This window comes from Oreochromis niloticus, linkage group LG13 (assembly GCF_001858045.2).
Source record: "Oreochromis niloticus isolate F11D_XX linkage group LG13, O_niloticus_UMD_NMBU, whole genome shotgun sequence".
Taxonomy (NCBI): domain Eukaryota; kingdom Metazoa; phylum Chordata; class Actinopteri; order Cichliformes; family Cichlidae; genus Oreochromis; species Oreochromis niloticus.
In genome coordinates this window covers 4,724,164-4,740,262 of record NC_031978.2, presented here as the reverse complement: position 1 = coordinate 4,740,262, position 16,099 = coordinate 4,724,164, and the positions used below count along the sequence as shown (strand labels likewise).

At 39.4% G+C, this 16,099-nt stretch overlaps 1 protein-coding gene across 4 annotated transcripts in view; it reads left to right on the top strand.

Moving 5' to 3' along the window:
* Positions 1 to 16,099, top strand: part of atrnl1a (attractin-like 1a) — a 338,833-nt gene that overhangs the window by 297,982 nt on the left and 24,752 nt on the right. The gene's annotated exons all lie outside the window — the stretch shown is intronic.

Sequence of the window (16,099 nt, the reverse complement as noted above, 5' to 3'; positions counted from 1 at the left end):
TTCCCAAAAGCTGGCAGATTATCAGGATGTATATTTGGCAAATGTGACACAAGCCTTTGTGTTCTTGTTGGTCAGCAGTGGAACTTGGAGCTCTCCCACTGATGCCATTCTTGACCACTCTCTTTCTTACTGTTGAATCATGAAAACTGACCTTAACTGAGCCAAGCAAGGCCTGCGGTTCTACATGCGGTTCTAGGTTGTTTGCTGACCTCCTTGGTGAGTCATCAGTAGGCTCTTGGAGTAATACCCAGGAAGGTTCACCACTGTTCCAAGTTTTCTCACAGTGGTTTCCAGAATGATAGATGTCACCTTCTCACCTACTCTTTTTTTAGATTGTGACATGTTATTTTTTGATATTTTTTAGCTTCCTTCACTTCCTGATTCAACAGGTCTCACAGTGGTCAGGTCTGGGTGTGGCTATTAAAATTAAACTTAACTTTAAAAAAATCACGTTTAATAACTGCACTCTGTATTTACTGCAGGGCTGGGGAACTCCATTTTTAAAATATAACTGTAATATTTGAAGGTGTTGCCGTTCTTGTGGAGGCTTCCTTTTGTCTGAGTTAATGAGGGACTCCCATACTGGACTTTTATCTGGTTGATGTAAAACTTGACTATACTGATTTTAGACTTGATATTCAAATTTAATTAGAATTGGAATTTGCTTAATTATGGTTTACTAATTCTAGAAAGTGATCATTCCACCGACTTTGGAACTCAGTAGAGCACAACAAAGAATATAAGAAGAAGAGGGAAGAAATGCAAACTATCATGCAGTAGGAATGTGAAAAGATAAAAAGCAGCAGTTAACAGCGAGGCAGAGGGTGTTGTGTGATGTGTGAGGCATAAGCTATGGACACATTAACACTCTTATAGATGAGAATTGTAAATAATTTGCAGTAATGGTGCATTCAGGCAGCTGTTGCAAAAGGCTGATTCAACATGACACTCGATTTCAGTCCCACTCTGGGAGCCTTCAAACACCACTAAGCGATTTGCTTGACAAGCAGCCGACTTCGTTCCCACCAGCACAGAGAGCAACAGCGAGCCACCAACTCCCAGCGGTGCAGCTTAAAGCCAGGGTGCATGTGTGTTTAAAGGAGTATCATTCCTCATTTCTGCTCCTGATTTCAGCCCTGTCATCCTCTCTCTCCCTCATCTCTGTCTCATCATCTTTCCTCCTCCAGCCCTCTACTCTCCTGTTTTGTTCTTCTCCCACTCTCATCTCTTTTCACATTTCATCTCGTGTTCTCCTGCTCTTTTTAAGCTTCTTTTCTCGCTTTTCTCTTCGCCTCCCTTCACTTCCTACACTCTTTCATCTCCTCTTCTCCTTTGCTATCATCTGCCTTTAACTCTTCAGTCCCTCTCCTCCACTTTTATCCTGTTCTTTGCCCTTTTCCTGTATTTTACGGTCCATTTTTTTTGCTTTCCCTCACGCCATCCATCCGTCCTTTGTCTCCTTTGAATGTATCTGTTTCTAATCTCTTCATTTCTCTGTTTGTTTTTCATTTTTTTCCCCTTGCTCTTCCTCTCTCCCTTTGAGTCTTCTTTTCTCATTTACTTTCATATATCCTTATAGTGATTTTCATTTGAAGTTGAAAGTCTGAGTTTCTGAGTATCCAGTTGGAATTTTCAACTGGAATGCCCCCTCAAGTTGGGCTTTTAACTTGGAAAGTCAGAGCAGCCCCACCAACCCCCACTTAAAGATTCAGCGGCAGTGGACGTAAACATTTAGTGAAGCTGTAAAACTCGTAGTCTGTGTCGTATTTGTGACTCACTACATAAACCACACACAGAGCACTGACCAGGCTCTGCAGCAGTGTCTGTAAGTTAAAACTGTATTGCTAGTGATGCATAAGTGGCTTTGCCTTGCTAATGAGCAAAGCAAATCCTGCTTTTCCTTCTGTTTTCCAACTTTCCTAATGAAACACACTCAAGTTGGGATCAACGTCACTTCCAGCTCCTAAAACTGATTTCTGAGGTAAAACAAATGCAGCATTAATCTCCTCTGCTCAATTCCTTAGCAGTCCTCCACTATTCTCCATTTTGTCCACCCTGCCTCCTTTCCTTGTTTCTTTTTCTCAACACCTCTACTTCTCAGCATCTCCTCTCTTCTCCTCATGAAAGCCACTCTGTCTATCAGTGTGTTCATACATTTTAAAAGGAGAGCTGTTACGATAATGCTGGAGGCGAGCCTGCAGGAAGCTGTCAGAGATACAACAGAACGTCCGCACTGCTACTCCTTTCTGTTTACTTGTTTACCAGTTGTGACAACAAACAGTTTAAGAGAGAGAAAGCGCAGCTTTTATAGAGAGAAAAGAAGAAAAAGGAGAGGGAGAAGAGAAGCGACGAGGCAATCTGTATCTCCTGTTGGATCTCTCTGATTATAGGGATAAAGATACCACTTTGTGCTGGAAAATCTCTGCTCCCTCTCAGAGCCAGAAGGGATTTTTTCCCCTTTTTTTTCATTGAAATACCTCAAACATGTTGCATGGCCTGCTGTCTCTGTCGTCCTCTCCTTGGGCTACCGGCTGAATCCAAATGTAAATGGCAAGCCGCGCTTTGTTTTTTTTCTTGTTTTATTCATTAAAAGCAAACTGCTCCTGGTTAAATGCCACAAGGAAGGAATAAAGGTTAGAGACATTTGCGTTTGCTCTATTTGTGGGTTGACAAGTTTTGAGATTTAAATCCTGATGTCATTTGATCATGTTGATGTGAACTCCAGAGTAAATTATCCAGATTTATAATAAAATTACTACATATTAATCTGTTTGAAGTGATGACCGGCTTATCATGTGAAAGAATACCTGCACTTTCATCCAGTCATGGCCTAGAGTAGAAAAATAGTAGACTTTTTTCCCTACCAGTTACTGATTTGATTCCCTGGTGCAGCTGAGTGTGTCTGGAAAATAAAATTGAACGACATTCATACTTCTCTGGAAACTCCTCTTATACAGGATCACAAATAGAAGAATGATGAGCTACGTAGAGCCAGCCTCTTCTTAACAGCGCAGACAGCATGAAACTCTTACCTCCAGTATCCAGAAAATGATAAAGTTGACTTAAAGTTATAAACTATTAACTTTAATTATTTTTAACTGTTTGAAAGACATTTTTTCCATACTGCATATTCCATGTCTCTGAAACAGATTTTCGTAAAAACCTAAACATACTTATTGTTAAAAAGAGAAAGACCTTAAAAAGAGGTCAGAGGATGGTGAGATTGCCCCAGTTAGAGTAATTAGACTTGAATTAAACACACACAGATGGTGAATAGTGACACTAGTCGATGTGTGATGCTGCATTAATTAATGGCGATTAGCATGTTTTCCAAGAAATTAGTGTTGTTGTTTGTTTTTTCTCTTCCTGGAAAAATGGAATGATACATAATGTGATGATAGCTGACTGTTTAAACCCCATCAAGTTTTACACAGCCACAAATCAGAGATCTGTAGTACTGGACTCAATCCTGACTCAGCAAACGAATATGAAACTGGGTTAGCCAATATTTTCTACAAATTGTGAGGACTGCTTCTGCTGTGGCCTTATTTATAAATGCATACAGCAAAAAGAAAATCATGCTTCTTAAATGTGTTCCCACCTAAAGTAGAATATCACACGGATAAGCAAGTCAAATGTACTGCACAACCACGCACACACACACACAGACACACACTATCTGTGTTGCTCCCTGATCAGCACCATTTCCTCTCAATCCAGCAGACTTCCCAGCGAGAGCAGCGACAGATACAGACAGAGAGAGGAGGAAATGGCAAAAGGGGCTTTGGATGGAGAGAGGATTGGACACGACAATTTTCTGCCCCACGGGGGTGGACACGCATGGGCGGCCTAATCGGCTAAGGAAGGCACGGCGGGGGGGGGGGGGCACTCTTCACACCTCAGGGGTCAGAGAGCAAGACTTTGTGTATCTGTGTGTTCCCACGTGTAGGCTAGTCTGAGATGTGTTTGGCAGGGAGGCCATTCCGGGGTTACAGCACCTTCAAAGCCCTTCAATCCAGCATCAAGCCCTTTGTGTCAGTTTAAAGCCACTTAAAATGCCACCAGGGAGGATGGGAAATGGTTGGTAAGGGCAAAAAAGGGGAGAGAAGTAATTCAGGACCTTAAATTACATTCAGATATGTGAAGTTTTTTCCTCAAAATTAATTTGGCTAAACAGTAGAGCACTGCCTTTTTTCTCTGATTGTATTCTCCTGGATATAGGAAATTTAATAAGTCAGAATCCAACTTTGGTTCCACTCGGAAGTCTGGATACAGCCGTGTACAGCAAAAGGACATGCGATCTTGGTTTAGTCAAGCATCTGAAAATGGATTTCTTGCTAACCACTAACAGTGTTGGCAGTTTTGAGTCAAGCTCAAGGCATGCTCAGCATAATAGTTGTCAGTAGAAGATGCAATCGAAAACTGTTTAAAAACAAGCTCCTTTAAGGTAATCACTTTTTGGGACCAACCGTTTCCAGGACTACTGCTCTTTTTAGAGGGCTCCCCATTTGTTTTTTAACAAATGCACAAGTGCATCTATGAGTTCACCAGATGTCTTCATCAAACTCACCCAACCTTTGTGATCACTGGCAAATGAAGCTTAGTCTACTGCTAGCATGAATACACTAGTCCCAAACGTCAAAGTGGATGACAGATCTAAGTGTGAACGAGTGTCTGCTGGCTTTGTGGATGGACTGGCATCGTAACCTACACATGGTATTCCCTGGCTCTTACCCAGTGTCAGCCAGGATAGTCTCCAACACCCCCTAAAGTTGGGATAAGTCTGTAAAATAATAAAACTGCCTAAAATATTTATTATCTAAATAAACAACCAAACAAAAAAGAGAAAAGTGGAAAAGACATGATCCGAAAGGTAGTATTAAACATTTTATATCATTTCCATTCCAAATATTGTGCTTCAGCCTTCTCAGCCAACATGAGGTGAATTTATCTCAACTGAATCTTTTATTACTTTTATTACTTGCCAGTGTACAAAAAGCTAAACCCAAGTAGATTTGATAAGGAGTTCAAGATAAAGGAATCCGATTAAGATTCAAAGGCAGTTTCACATTTGATAAAAATTTGCCAGACACCCCTCTACATATCAGTGCCTCTTCGCACACGTGCAAAAACACACACCGCAGTAGCTTTGAACATTCGAGTGTGAGAAGTGTAACAACCAGACAATCAGCGTAGCAAAGATCCTGCTGTGCATTGAGATGGTCCCTGAGGCTCTTGTTGATCTGAACAAAGATAAGAGAAGCATCCTTTTCCAGAGATGTACATGATATTCGAGTTTTAATGCCTATATATTTTCCTCACTTGTTAGAAAGCATTTGATTTAGGATTTATTTGATAATTGTTAGTCATTGATCTTTGATCTTGACATGTAGATCTCTTCTGACCAGTAAAGTCACTCGATTGCTGGGATGTTCAGGACTGTTGGACTTTATCCGGTATTTGTTCTGCAATGTCTTGACAGTGTCAGTTTCAGAGAGTTTGATGAGATACAGAAAGGGGTAAAGAAAATGAGATGGGAAATGGAGGGACACAGTGACAGACAAAAGACGGAGAGTGATGGAAGTCATGGCTAAGATGAGCCTGACAGTAAAGATTGACTATGAGAGGATGGTGGAACCAAGGAAATGATGTGAAGCAGAGGAAATGAGGGAATTTGGAGGGGGAGAACCTAGGCAAGTTCACATGCAGGTCATCTCATTGTCAATATGCATATTTCTGTATGTGTTTGTCCCCTGAACTGTAGCCACTTTATTAAATTGTACTCTGAAAATTAGGATTTAAGTTATCACTTTGCTGCAAGTCTCCGCTAAACCTGAGGCCCCATGTTCAGTCTTCAAACATCTGTTATTTTAAGAAATGTCAAACATAGACCCTTCAGGTCAGGTATTTTCCTGCTGAATATTGAATGCACATTTTTACTGACCTTATAGTGTAGAGACAGTGTAAAAGCACAAAAGAAGACAAGCGATTTTAGAATCATTTAAATATACCTGACACAAGTCCTCAGAACTTTACTGAACTCTAAGAATTTTAGCGGTCTTTGAGAGCGACCCTGTCTGTGATCAGTTTTCTAATTTTGTTTCCGTGCTGGTTGGCTTGCTGGCTAGGTCACTGTTGTGCTACAGAGCAGAACCTCGACTACTGTCACAAGCTGCAGTCCATGATGTTGAAATTTACTGACTTACTGTGTACTGGATTCATCCGACTACTCAGATGTGACATGAAATTAGGAGACGACATATACTCCCGACTTAGGTTGTCCTTTGTTTGCTCAAACGAGATAAATTTTAAAAAACTAAAAAGTAAACATATTTTTGTACTACGCAGTAAATAAAAGTGCATAATACAAATTCAAAAATATAAAAATTATTATTGCTAGAATGATAACACACTTGATCCCTCCATTTTTGTCAAAGCCGACTGGTAACTTGACAAAACCATCTCCTGTAGCTATTTTTCAGGGGTTTGCCACCTTAACCTGAGTGCAAAGAGCCATAGCAGAACCCAGTCACCTGGGAAGGAAAACAGGAGGGTCCCTGAATGGTGGTAATGGTGTAAATGTTGTTGATAGACATGAGAAAATTGCTGGGAAGTGGTTTGAAGTTTTAAGTAAGGAGAATATTATCTTCCTTTTTTAATTTAATTAGCCTGAAATTAGGACAGTTTAAAAGGACTGTAATGTCTTTATACTGTGTGTGTGTGCATGTGTGTGTGGGTGTGTGTTTACACAACTATATTCCAAAAAAAAAAAGTTGGGATGTCGGTGTGTTGATATTAAATACTTCCAATATTCCAGATGTTGCCTGTGTTCATCTCACAGTTGTTCTTTGTCCACCAGCTGCAGTAAAATGGGACACCTTTAGTTTGCCTTTAAAGGACAACAAAATCCACATTAGGAGATTTAAGGTTGGAGGATAGTTGTGGAGTAAGTCCTCAGTTTGTTGGCAGGGGACTGGCAGGTCACGGTTGACCTGGTTTTGACTGTTAGTATGTTAACAACTGTTAATAACTCCTTCCTTTGGCTTTTAGTCACTGATTAAGTTAAGGCACTAAAACTGCTGCTATCCACAAATGTGCCTGTGTGGATAAATGTGACACCAGTGGTGTCATTTACAGCATCCATATGTGACAAGTTGGGTGTGAAAGACCTGTCTTGCTAGAATCTGTGTCACACACAGATGTGTTATTTTGAAGAGCAGAAGCGAGCAACTGACTCCCAAGGAATCACAGCATGTACAAAATGTTAACAAAAGAAAAAAAAGCAGAATGCTGATTGGTGGATCATTTAAATCAAATTTTTAATTGAAAACACAGCAAAGGCACTACAACCTGAGATGGAATTATATATTAATACTGTATGTACTACATTTGGCCAGCTTTCTGTCAGTAGCTACTGCTGGTTTAAAACAACAGCCTGTAGCTGCTTCTCTTCTCCTCAGAGTAGATTGCATTTTCATGCCATGCTTGCTGTCCACTGGTTACTTACGTGCTTATTTGGATGTCTGGATTAGGAATTTGCAATTTACCACAGCTGTGGTTTCACTCTGCTATACCCGGGGTTGAGCACAGCCTCAGAGTAAAGATGACAAAATGCAGTTATTCAGATAATCTTTGGCTCTATTTTCTCTGGCCACAGACAAATTATCTATCAACGTCCTACCACACTAACCCACACCTACAAACACTGTTCAATTGACTATTGTTCATTCAGGGAACAAAATGGGGGTGGGGGTATTGGACTTTTGCAAAAAATGTTTATTTGAAACAAGTACAAGAGACAAAAAGCAGGGAGATTTGAATGAGGACCAAACCGGAGAGCTGAGAAAGGATGCAGTGAAGGGAGGAGATAAAAGGAGGAAAGAGGCGAGACTGACACCTTTTGAATGACCTCGCTTTTCCTGAAACATCTTAGAAATTTCCTCTTTTTCTCTGCTCTTATTTTTGATAAATGCAGGAAGAAAGGACTCAAAAGAGACAGAAGAAATGGACTCGAAAGAAAGTGCAGTGTAAAGTGACCTTGTCTGAATGTTTCTTTTTCTTTTCGCTTTATAGGGTGCAAGGGGAAAAAAGTTGAAGGCAGTTTTCCAGCCAGAACCAGTTTCGTGATCTGATGTAACCAGCGTTTTCTTTTTTCTGTACAGGGGGAAACACACACACAAAAAACACGTTGAGCCAAAAAGGACTAAATGATGAAAAAAAAATTACAGGAACACAAAAAAATATTCACACTTTACTTACGCACACAGATAACGCAGATAAACACACTGTGTACTATTTGCTGCAATTATGGTGCTACTGCTCTGCAGTGACGTTAGCTGGGGTCATCAGCGCTACAACACTACATGGCCAAATCTGACTCCATCTGTTCTCACAGGAAGGTGTGATTAGAAAGCAACAATGTATGGCACTGAGTATTAGATTAGATTCAGTTATAAAAATGTTTCCTTTAGAGGTTCTTCTTTTAATTACCAAGACAAAATATTCCTCATCCTGTTAATTTGGAGAAAGTAAAGTTACAGTTTGTGTTTACAGGGGTTTTAGTTTGCTATTGATGAATGACTGTAGGACAAAATGCATTTCTGCTGATCCACTAAAACTACTGTTAAATATTTAACAGAACAGAAATGGTTTAAAGTGCTGTGAATTGATTTTATTTGCACAGTTGAGCATATTGTTCAGGCATACCACGTTACCAAGCTTAGCGCACATCCTTTGGATTTGGATGCCATCTTGGTAAATCGCATGTAGAAAATATGCTAATTAAGCTCCTCCTATGAGCCTGAATTGAGTAAGCAGTTGTGAAACTGCATAGACGGAGCTGGTTAAACTGCCTTAGCGTCTGTGCATTTGTTACTTCCCCTCAAGCCACTTTGCAACTCACCTCCAGCCAGCTTTTCTTTTTAATGCTCCATGTGTCTCCAGCTGGAATTGAACCATCAACCCTTTACCAAAGAGATTCATAAAAACCCATGTGTGAAAATGTTAAAAATACAAGTTTGAGATCGATATTATGGACTGGTCACTAACTATTTAGAGTTGTTTTTTGCTTTCGTTTTTTCATCCTGTTTATTTTTTGCTTGGTTCAGTTGAATCGAATTTTATTTATAAAGCACCACATCACAACACTCATCTCAAGGCACTTTAAATTTTAAAGTAAAGACCCAATCATACAATAATACAGAGAAACCCCCAACAGTCAGACGACCCCTATGAGCGAGCACTTGACAACAGCTGGAAAAAAACTGTCTTTTATCAGAAAGAAACCTCCAGCAGACCCAGGCTCAGGGAGCAGCCATCTGCTGTGCCATCCAGTAGGGGGTGAATGCAAATGCAGAGTGGTGGATAAACACATAGAAAGTGGAAAAAAAGATCAAGAAGAACTAAGGGAAGCTTAAGGGTCACATGATCCAGGCCTGACTATAACCTTATCAAAAAATCATCTTAAAAGTAGAGAGGGTGTCTGTCTCTTCGTCTGTCTCCACAGACGAGGGGCTGAAAGCTGAAGGCTCTGCCTCCCATTCTACTTTTAAACCTAAGAACCACAAGTAGGCCTGCAAAGTTCATGTGCACTTCTTCACATGACCACTACGTCTCTCCTGCATAAACGGTGTTGATGAATCATAAAATCCTAATGATTTGATTGGAAGGTAGAGGAGAGTACCTATGGAACTGGTAAAAGCCATTCAGTGAATGACAAAGTAAAAAAACAAAATTAGTATAGTTATCTGTAGGGTGAAAGAAAATCTGATATGAGACAGTTCTGTCTGTCAAACATGAGTAGAAGTAAGCAAGTGAACAGTGTGTGCAGACAGCTTTATAAGATTGAGCTAAAGACAACACAAAATCTTTATCCTTTATTGCTGAAAATCATCTTGTGTCTGAAAAATTACATTGTATTAATAATATGCATGGAACAAATGAATAAATACATCAAGACAGCTTTGGCATTCCCAAAGATGGGGCCAAAGCTCCAAGAGCTGCATGCTTAAAAACAATCTTTCTGGATTATTTCCAGTAATTCTTTATAGAATGAGGGAGCGAAATAGCTCAGTATTGCCAAGTAGCCAATTTCAACATTGCACACAGTCAGCAAAATCTGTTGTCTGGGCTTCAGTGACATTTAATATTTAAAATATAAATAAAATGAGAGTAAGAGACACTGAGAGTTTGTTGTCTCTCTCTCTCTGCCAGGTCAGAACCTTCATCTCTACTCGGTCACTATCAGCTGAGAAAGCTTTTATACTACACACACAACTCAGCACGATTTTACTCTACACTTAAATTGCTACCTGGACTCCACCCACCTGACTCTCCTTTCTAACCTTACTATTTTCTGTACTCAGCCCTTTTTTTCTTTGGTTCATGTTTCTTCCCCCAGCACAGTCACCCTCCCACTCCTCGCTCCCTCTTACTTACCTTGATTACTTTGCGAAAGGAGCCAGAGAAAGTTCCTACAGTTGTCATATCACACTGGTTATGCTATATCATTTACACACACACACACACACACACACACACACACACACACACACACACACACACACACACACACACACACACACACACACACTAGCATCACCTCAATATACTGTAGAAAGACGCACGTACTGTACGTGATACTACTATTAGATTTGTCATTTTGCAGGGCTGATAAGACTGCTATTAGACAGTAAGACAAAATAGTCCAGCCTGTTATGTTTTTTGGGCTGAACTGCTAATTGCACTGTTCACACAAAAATCCATTTAAACAGAGTGAGTGTGTGTGTGTGTGTGTGTGTGTGTGTGTGTGTGTGTGCGCGCGCGTGTTTGCAGATATTGGCCAGTATTTGCATTGCTGTAACTGTTTCTTAGTAGACAAGCTTTTCATACTTTATCATGGTTCAAGGCACTATAGGACAGTCTACATTTGTGCAAAAGTCTGTGGTGTTTTGTCACAGATGTATTGAGATCTCTTAATTAAGTTTAAAGATGGGTGTCTTTTATTCCCAGTAAAAGTTACTCACTCAGTAAATACTTTAACCTCCTAGGACCTGCTGTCCACATATGTGGACATCACATTTTGGGTTATTTAGACCAAAATACTTAATTTTGCTTTACAAGGACCTGATACCCACTTACGGGGACATTATACTGCTACTGTTCTATCAAAATTTTAAATGAATATCCTCATATGTGGCTCTTATTTTTCTTAAAATCAAAAATAAGGTAAAAAAAAAAAAAATCTGGTAATTCTTTGTTTTTACATTCATCAGGCCCCAATGTGACCAAATATCAAAGAGAAATTAAAATTGCATGCTGTGGAAGAGTTCGGGTCTTAGGAGGTTAAAGATGTCTTAAGTGTGATCTATTGGTTAATCTTTGAATCACCTTATGTTGCCCTTCCTGGTTTCGTGGCAGGGAGGGGTGTGGTCATAAACTCTGCAACTGTATGCTAAAACAAAGAAGCAGGAAATGTATGCTTGACTGTAGGATGTATTCTGCCTCCTTAGACAGCAAAACAAACTCAACGACTCTCCAAGATAACTAGCAAGTTGTTTTAAAGTGTAGTTTGACACATGTTAATACATTTATGAAAACCCCATGTCTTCCACAGGACTCTGTCCAGTCCTGTTAAAAAAAAACTACGTACATGCTTAATTCAATTCAATTTTATTTATACAGCGCCAAATCGCAACAACAGTCGCCTCAAGGCGCTTTATATCATAAAATAGAGCCTACAATAAAACATACAGAGAAAAACCCAACAATCATATGACCCCCTATGAGCAAGCACTTTGGCGACAGTGAGAGGGAAAAACTCCCTTTTAACAGGAAGAAACCTCCAGCAGAACCAGGCTCTATCACTAGTCCTCCACTACTGCTTCCATTGATCATCATATCTGATCATCAGCAGAAGGTTTTAGCAATTTGCTGGTCTGGAGCATTCAGGTGTGTGTTAACACAATGCCACAGTCCTTCCAGGAGTGGATGCTGGAGCAGCTTCTCCCCATGGTCAGACCTACCTTGCTACATCTCAGAGTATACAGGCCTCAGTTAGCAATTTAAATTTTAAAGTTCATCACAGAACAATTAGAAAGACTGAACAAGTATGGCTTGTTTGGAAGGCTTTCCGGGTAAAAAAGAACACGGTAGCACAAACTACTATGCTAACAAGTTTTCTGGAACAAGGGGTTTCACTGAGTAAGATTTGCATAGAAATGTTCTTACCCTGAGCAAAAAACAAGTGCGTATCCAAAATTACCATTCATAAAACATATGCACCAACCTATTTTGTTCCCATTATCGTATCTGTGTTGGTGAATGGACATCAATCTAAGCCAACAAGCTTCTGCAAGCTAAATACAGACAATCTGCATACTATCCCACTTCCAATTTCTCTATAATGAGACACGTTTACCTGCAGGTAAAACAGAGACAACGGTGACAGTGATGTAAGAGAGAAGACTGCACCTCTAAAACAAGAAAAGTCAGAAAAAGCCAGACTCAAGAAACTGTAAAATAGTGCATGTGAGGAGGCCACAGCTTTCCAAAGTCTTTCCACTGGAGTGATGAAATAACAGGATGCTGAATATCATTTCCCGGGAGATGCTCGCTGTGGCTGAGTAAAAAAAAAAAAAAGTTTGGACATTAAAGCTGATATACAAAAATGAAAAGAAAGAGAAAAAAAAAAGAAACACCACAGTGAAAAAAAAAATATATATCTAAATTTGCCAATATCACTGGCTTAATGCCAAGAAATTGTTTTTTGAGAATATAGAAGACATTTTAATAAAGGACTCTAGAATCAAGAGTGAGGCCATCTGTCCAACAGCAAACGTATTCCCCAAAATGGGACACAACAGGATGAGGATTCCAAGAACTGCAGCCAAAGAACGAATCAAGGTTTTACAACAACCAGTCAAAGTCAAGACCTCAACCCCACTGCAGCTGCTGTGGCATGACCACCAAATTTCTGTTTACCACTTTCATTTCTGGCCAAGTCAACAACACACTGTTTCCACCGTGTTTTCTTCATCAGATCATGCCAGAAAGTGGCAGTCTTGTGGCGATTACAGATGAAAATCTGCAATAAAAGCTTTTGTGTTTCACATTTTGGCCTCTTTATGATACTTTAGTGCATATTGGGTCAAGTTCCCAAAGGATTTTAAGCCATAGTTAAGGCAGAAAATACAACATTTTCTTAAGAAAAAACTTGTTTCTTACCTCTTATGTTTTATACTAGGTGCTCCTAACACATGCACTCGTGACCTTTACGTGACTCTGCAGATATTTTTACTGTTTCCTTACGTTTGAATTTTAATGACCCCCATACAATAGTAACTAGTAATTTCCTGGGGGAAATAGTGTCTCGTAAACAAGATGTAATGCGAACATGATTGCGAGTGTGTGTTCTCATTCTTTGTGGGTTGCAGTCTATGCATCTCAGATTAAAGAAACTAGTGGGCCATAACTATACAAACAACACAAAGACGCAGACACACACACACACACACAGTCAGAAGGGCTGCGGTTGCTTTGGAAACCATGCTCTCAGGTAAAAGTATAAACCACATTGAAGGAAATAAATAAAAGTGAGCAGTTTGATATATGTTGATAAGTGAAGTATGCAAGTGTAATTTTCAGGTCTAACAAGCACCTGTTGTTTATTTGATGCCATTCCTTTTTTTCCCATATTGCCTTCCTCATCCTCTCACTTAACAATCCTCAGCAGAACAATGACTCATTTGTTTGTCTGTGTATTATCTCAATCAGGACAAAGAGTGTTTGCTAATAGGAAGTGGTAGTTACAAACTCAGTTAAGTGTGTGCATGTGTCTTTCTAGTTAGCAGAGTATTCATCATTTCCTGACACTCTGAAAACACTAAACAAACAGAGGAGCTTCCAGCTTCTAATTACGGTGTACACTCCAGCACTTAAACCTATTAGCACTGCAGGGGATGTTTGTGTGTGTGTGTGTGTGTGTGTGTGTGTGTGTGTGTGTGTGTCCTGTACCAAGCTGGTCCAAGTGCTCTGTTAATTTAATCACTTTTTTGATGAAACCCTACTGTGCTGCCCACTACTTATATTTACAGTGTTTAACATACTAAATGACATTGTACTCAGTGTTGGAGAGTTGAAATCAGTCTCACTGAATTTTAAGTTATTAGAATATAAGGTCACCCGTAGTAATCCCATATTTGGAGAGCTACCTTTATTTACTTTTGTACGCACAGATGTTGTTTTCTCACAGCGGCCTGTTTTGAATTTATTCAGTTTGACAGAGTTGTGCTTTGAGCTGCCCATTTTAACCACAGTGTTATACCAATGTGCAATTGTGCATTCAGCGTTTGTGTGTTTAATATTTAATGTTCTTCCATGTGTTTGTTTTTTCTAAAAAAGTCATGTCACTCTGCAAAATTTCACTGTGCTATAACCAAGCTATGCAAAACACTAAACAGAGCCAATGCAACGTGCAGACATTGGAAATAAAAGAAAAGTTTGCAGAGGTCTCTATGCAGTCCTGTGAAACACTAAATACATCATATGATTTGTAGAACCAATTTTAGCAACAAAAATGTGAAAAGTCATTTTCTGTATGACTTTATCAACCCCTCGTGTCATCGTGGAGGAATTTTGGCATACTCTTCTTTACGAGGGTGCTTCAGTTCATTGAGATTTGCGGCTATCGATTAATGTCCCACCATAACATTTAGAGTAGGTTGAGGTCACTGTGTTTCTTTTCTTTTTTTTTCAGCAATTCTGTTCTAGATTTGTTTCTTGTGCTCGGGCAACACATTTGACTCTAGAATACTTTGGTGTGGAGACGAGTTCACGGCCCGCTTAATAACTGGGAGATTTTGCGAATGCCAAACAAGACGTCTTTCTCCTGGTAACCCTTTCAAACAATCTGTATTTCTTCTTTTTTCTAATTGTACTGTCATCAACTTTAACCTTTAATATGCTAATGGAGGCCTGTAGAGTCTGAGATGTAACTCTTGGGGTTTTTTTGCAGTTTCGCTGATTAGGGTCTGAACTCTCTCGGGTAGATTATGGCATTGTGTTAACACACACCTCAATGCTCCAGACCAGCAAACTTGCAAAAGATTAAGCTTTTATAGAGCTGCTCCAACTTGGTGATGATTAACTGCAGATTAGCTGTCACCTACCTTCTTAATGAATACTAAGTTTCCGTTGTGTTTTAATTAATTGATGTGCATATTTACCATTTTCCAAGCGAAATATAAAGTAATGAGAGGTGACTCAGTACTTTTGCATAGTACTGTATATCATAGATATGATCCGCCATCCATCCTGTGTCTTCTCATCTCATACAAGGACTTAAAATCAAACATATACTGTCTTCATTTGTTTTATCAAACTGCTGTGTTTCAGTGACAGTAAGACACAAAGCACCTCAAACAGGACAGTAATACTCAGTAGAAATGCAGCAAGGTTCATCATGAACACAAGAGAAGTCATTTCTTTAACAATTGGTTTTATGAGTAACAGTATCATAGAATTCCTATCATTAAAAAGTTATTCTGCTAACGATTCATATTTGATGAGCTGCTGTCAAAAACTGAGGCATTTTTTTTAATTAACTAAAGGATAAACTCTCGTGATGAAGCTGTACAGTGGTGGAACTAAAGACGTGGCCACTTAAGAAATTAATGCAGCCATGTGTCCTGTAGAAGGGGTTGACAGCATAATGTTAGAAAAACGATTTTCTTTAAAAGTAACAACACAGAACAATGTATATTAAAACACAAAAACTAGACTGGATTTGCAGATTCTCTTAATGTTCTTGTTTCCTGATTTCCACACAGAAAAGAGGATGAATCAGGAAAAGCAGAGAGAAAGGCAAAACGAGGCTATAAATTGAAAGAGAAAGTTGCAGTAAGAAAGATTATGTATTTATGCATACAGTATGTGTGCATGCCACTTCCCCATAAACTGCATTACTAAACAGAGTCCATCCCTGTGACCTCAGTGGTACAGTGCAGCAGACGGGTCAAACCACATCAATACGTATCAGTGACTCTTATCCTTGTTGTTTATTCAGATAAAAGGAAACACAACTCTATTAGACAGACAGTAA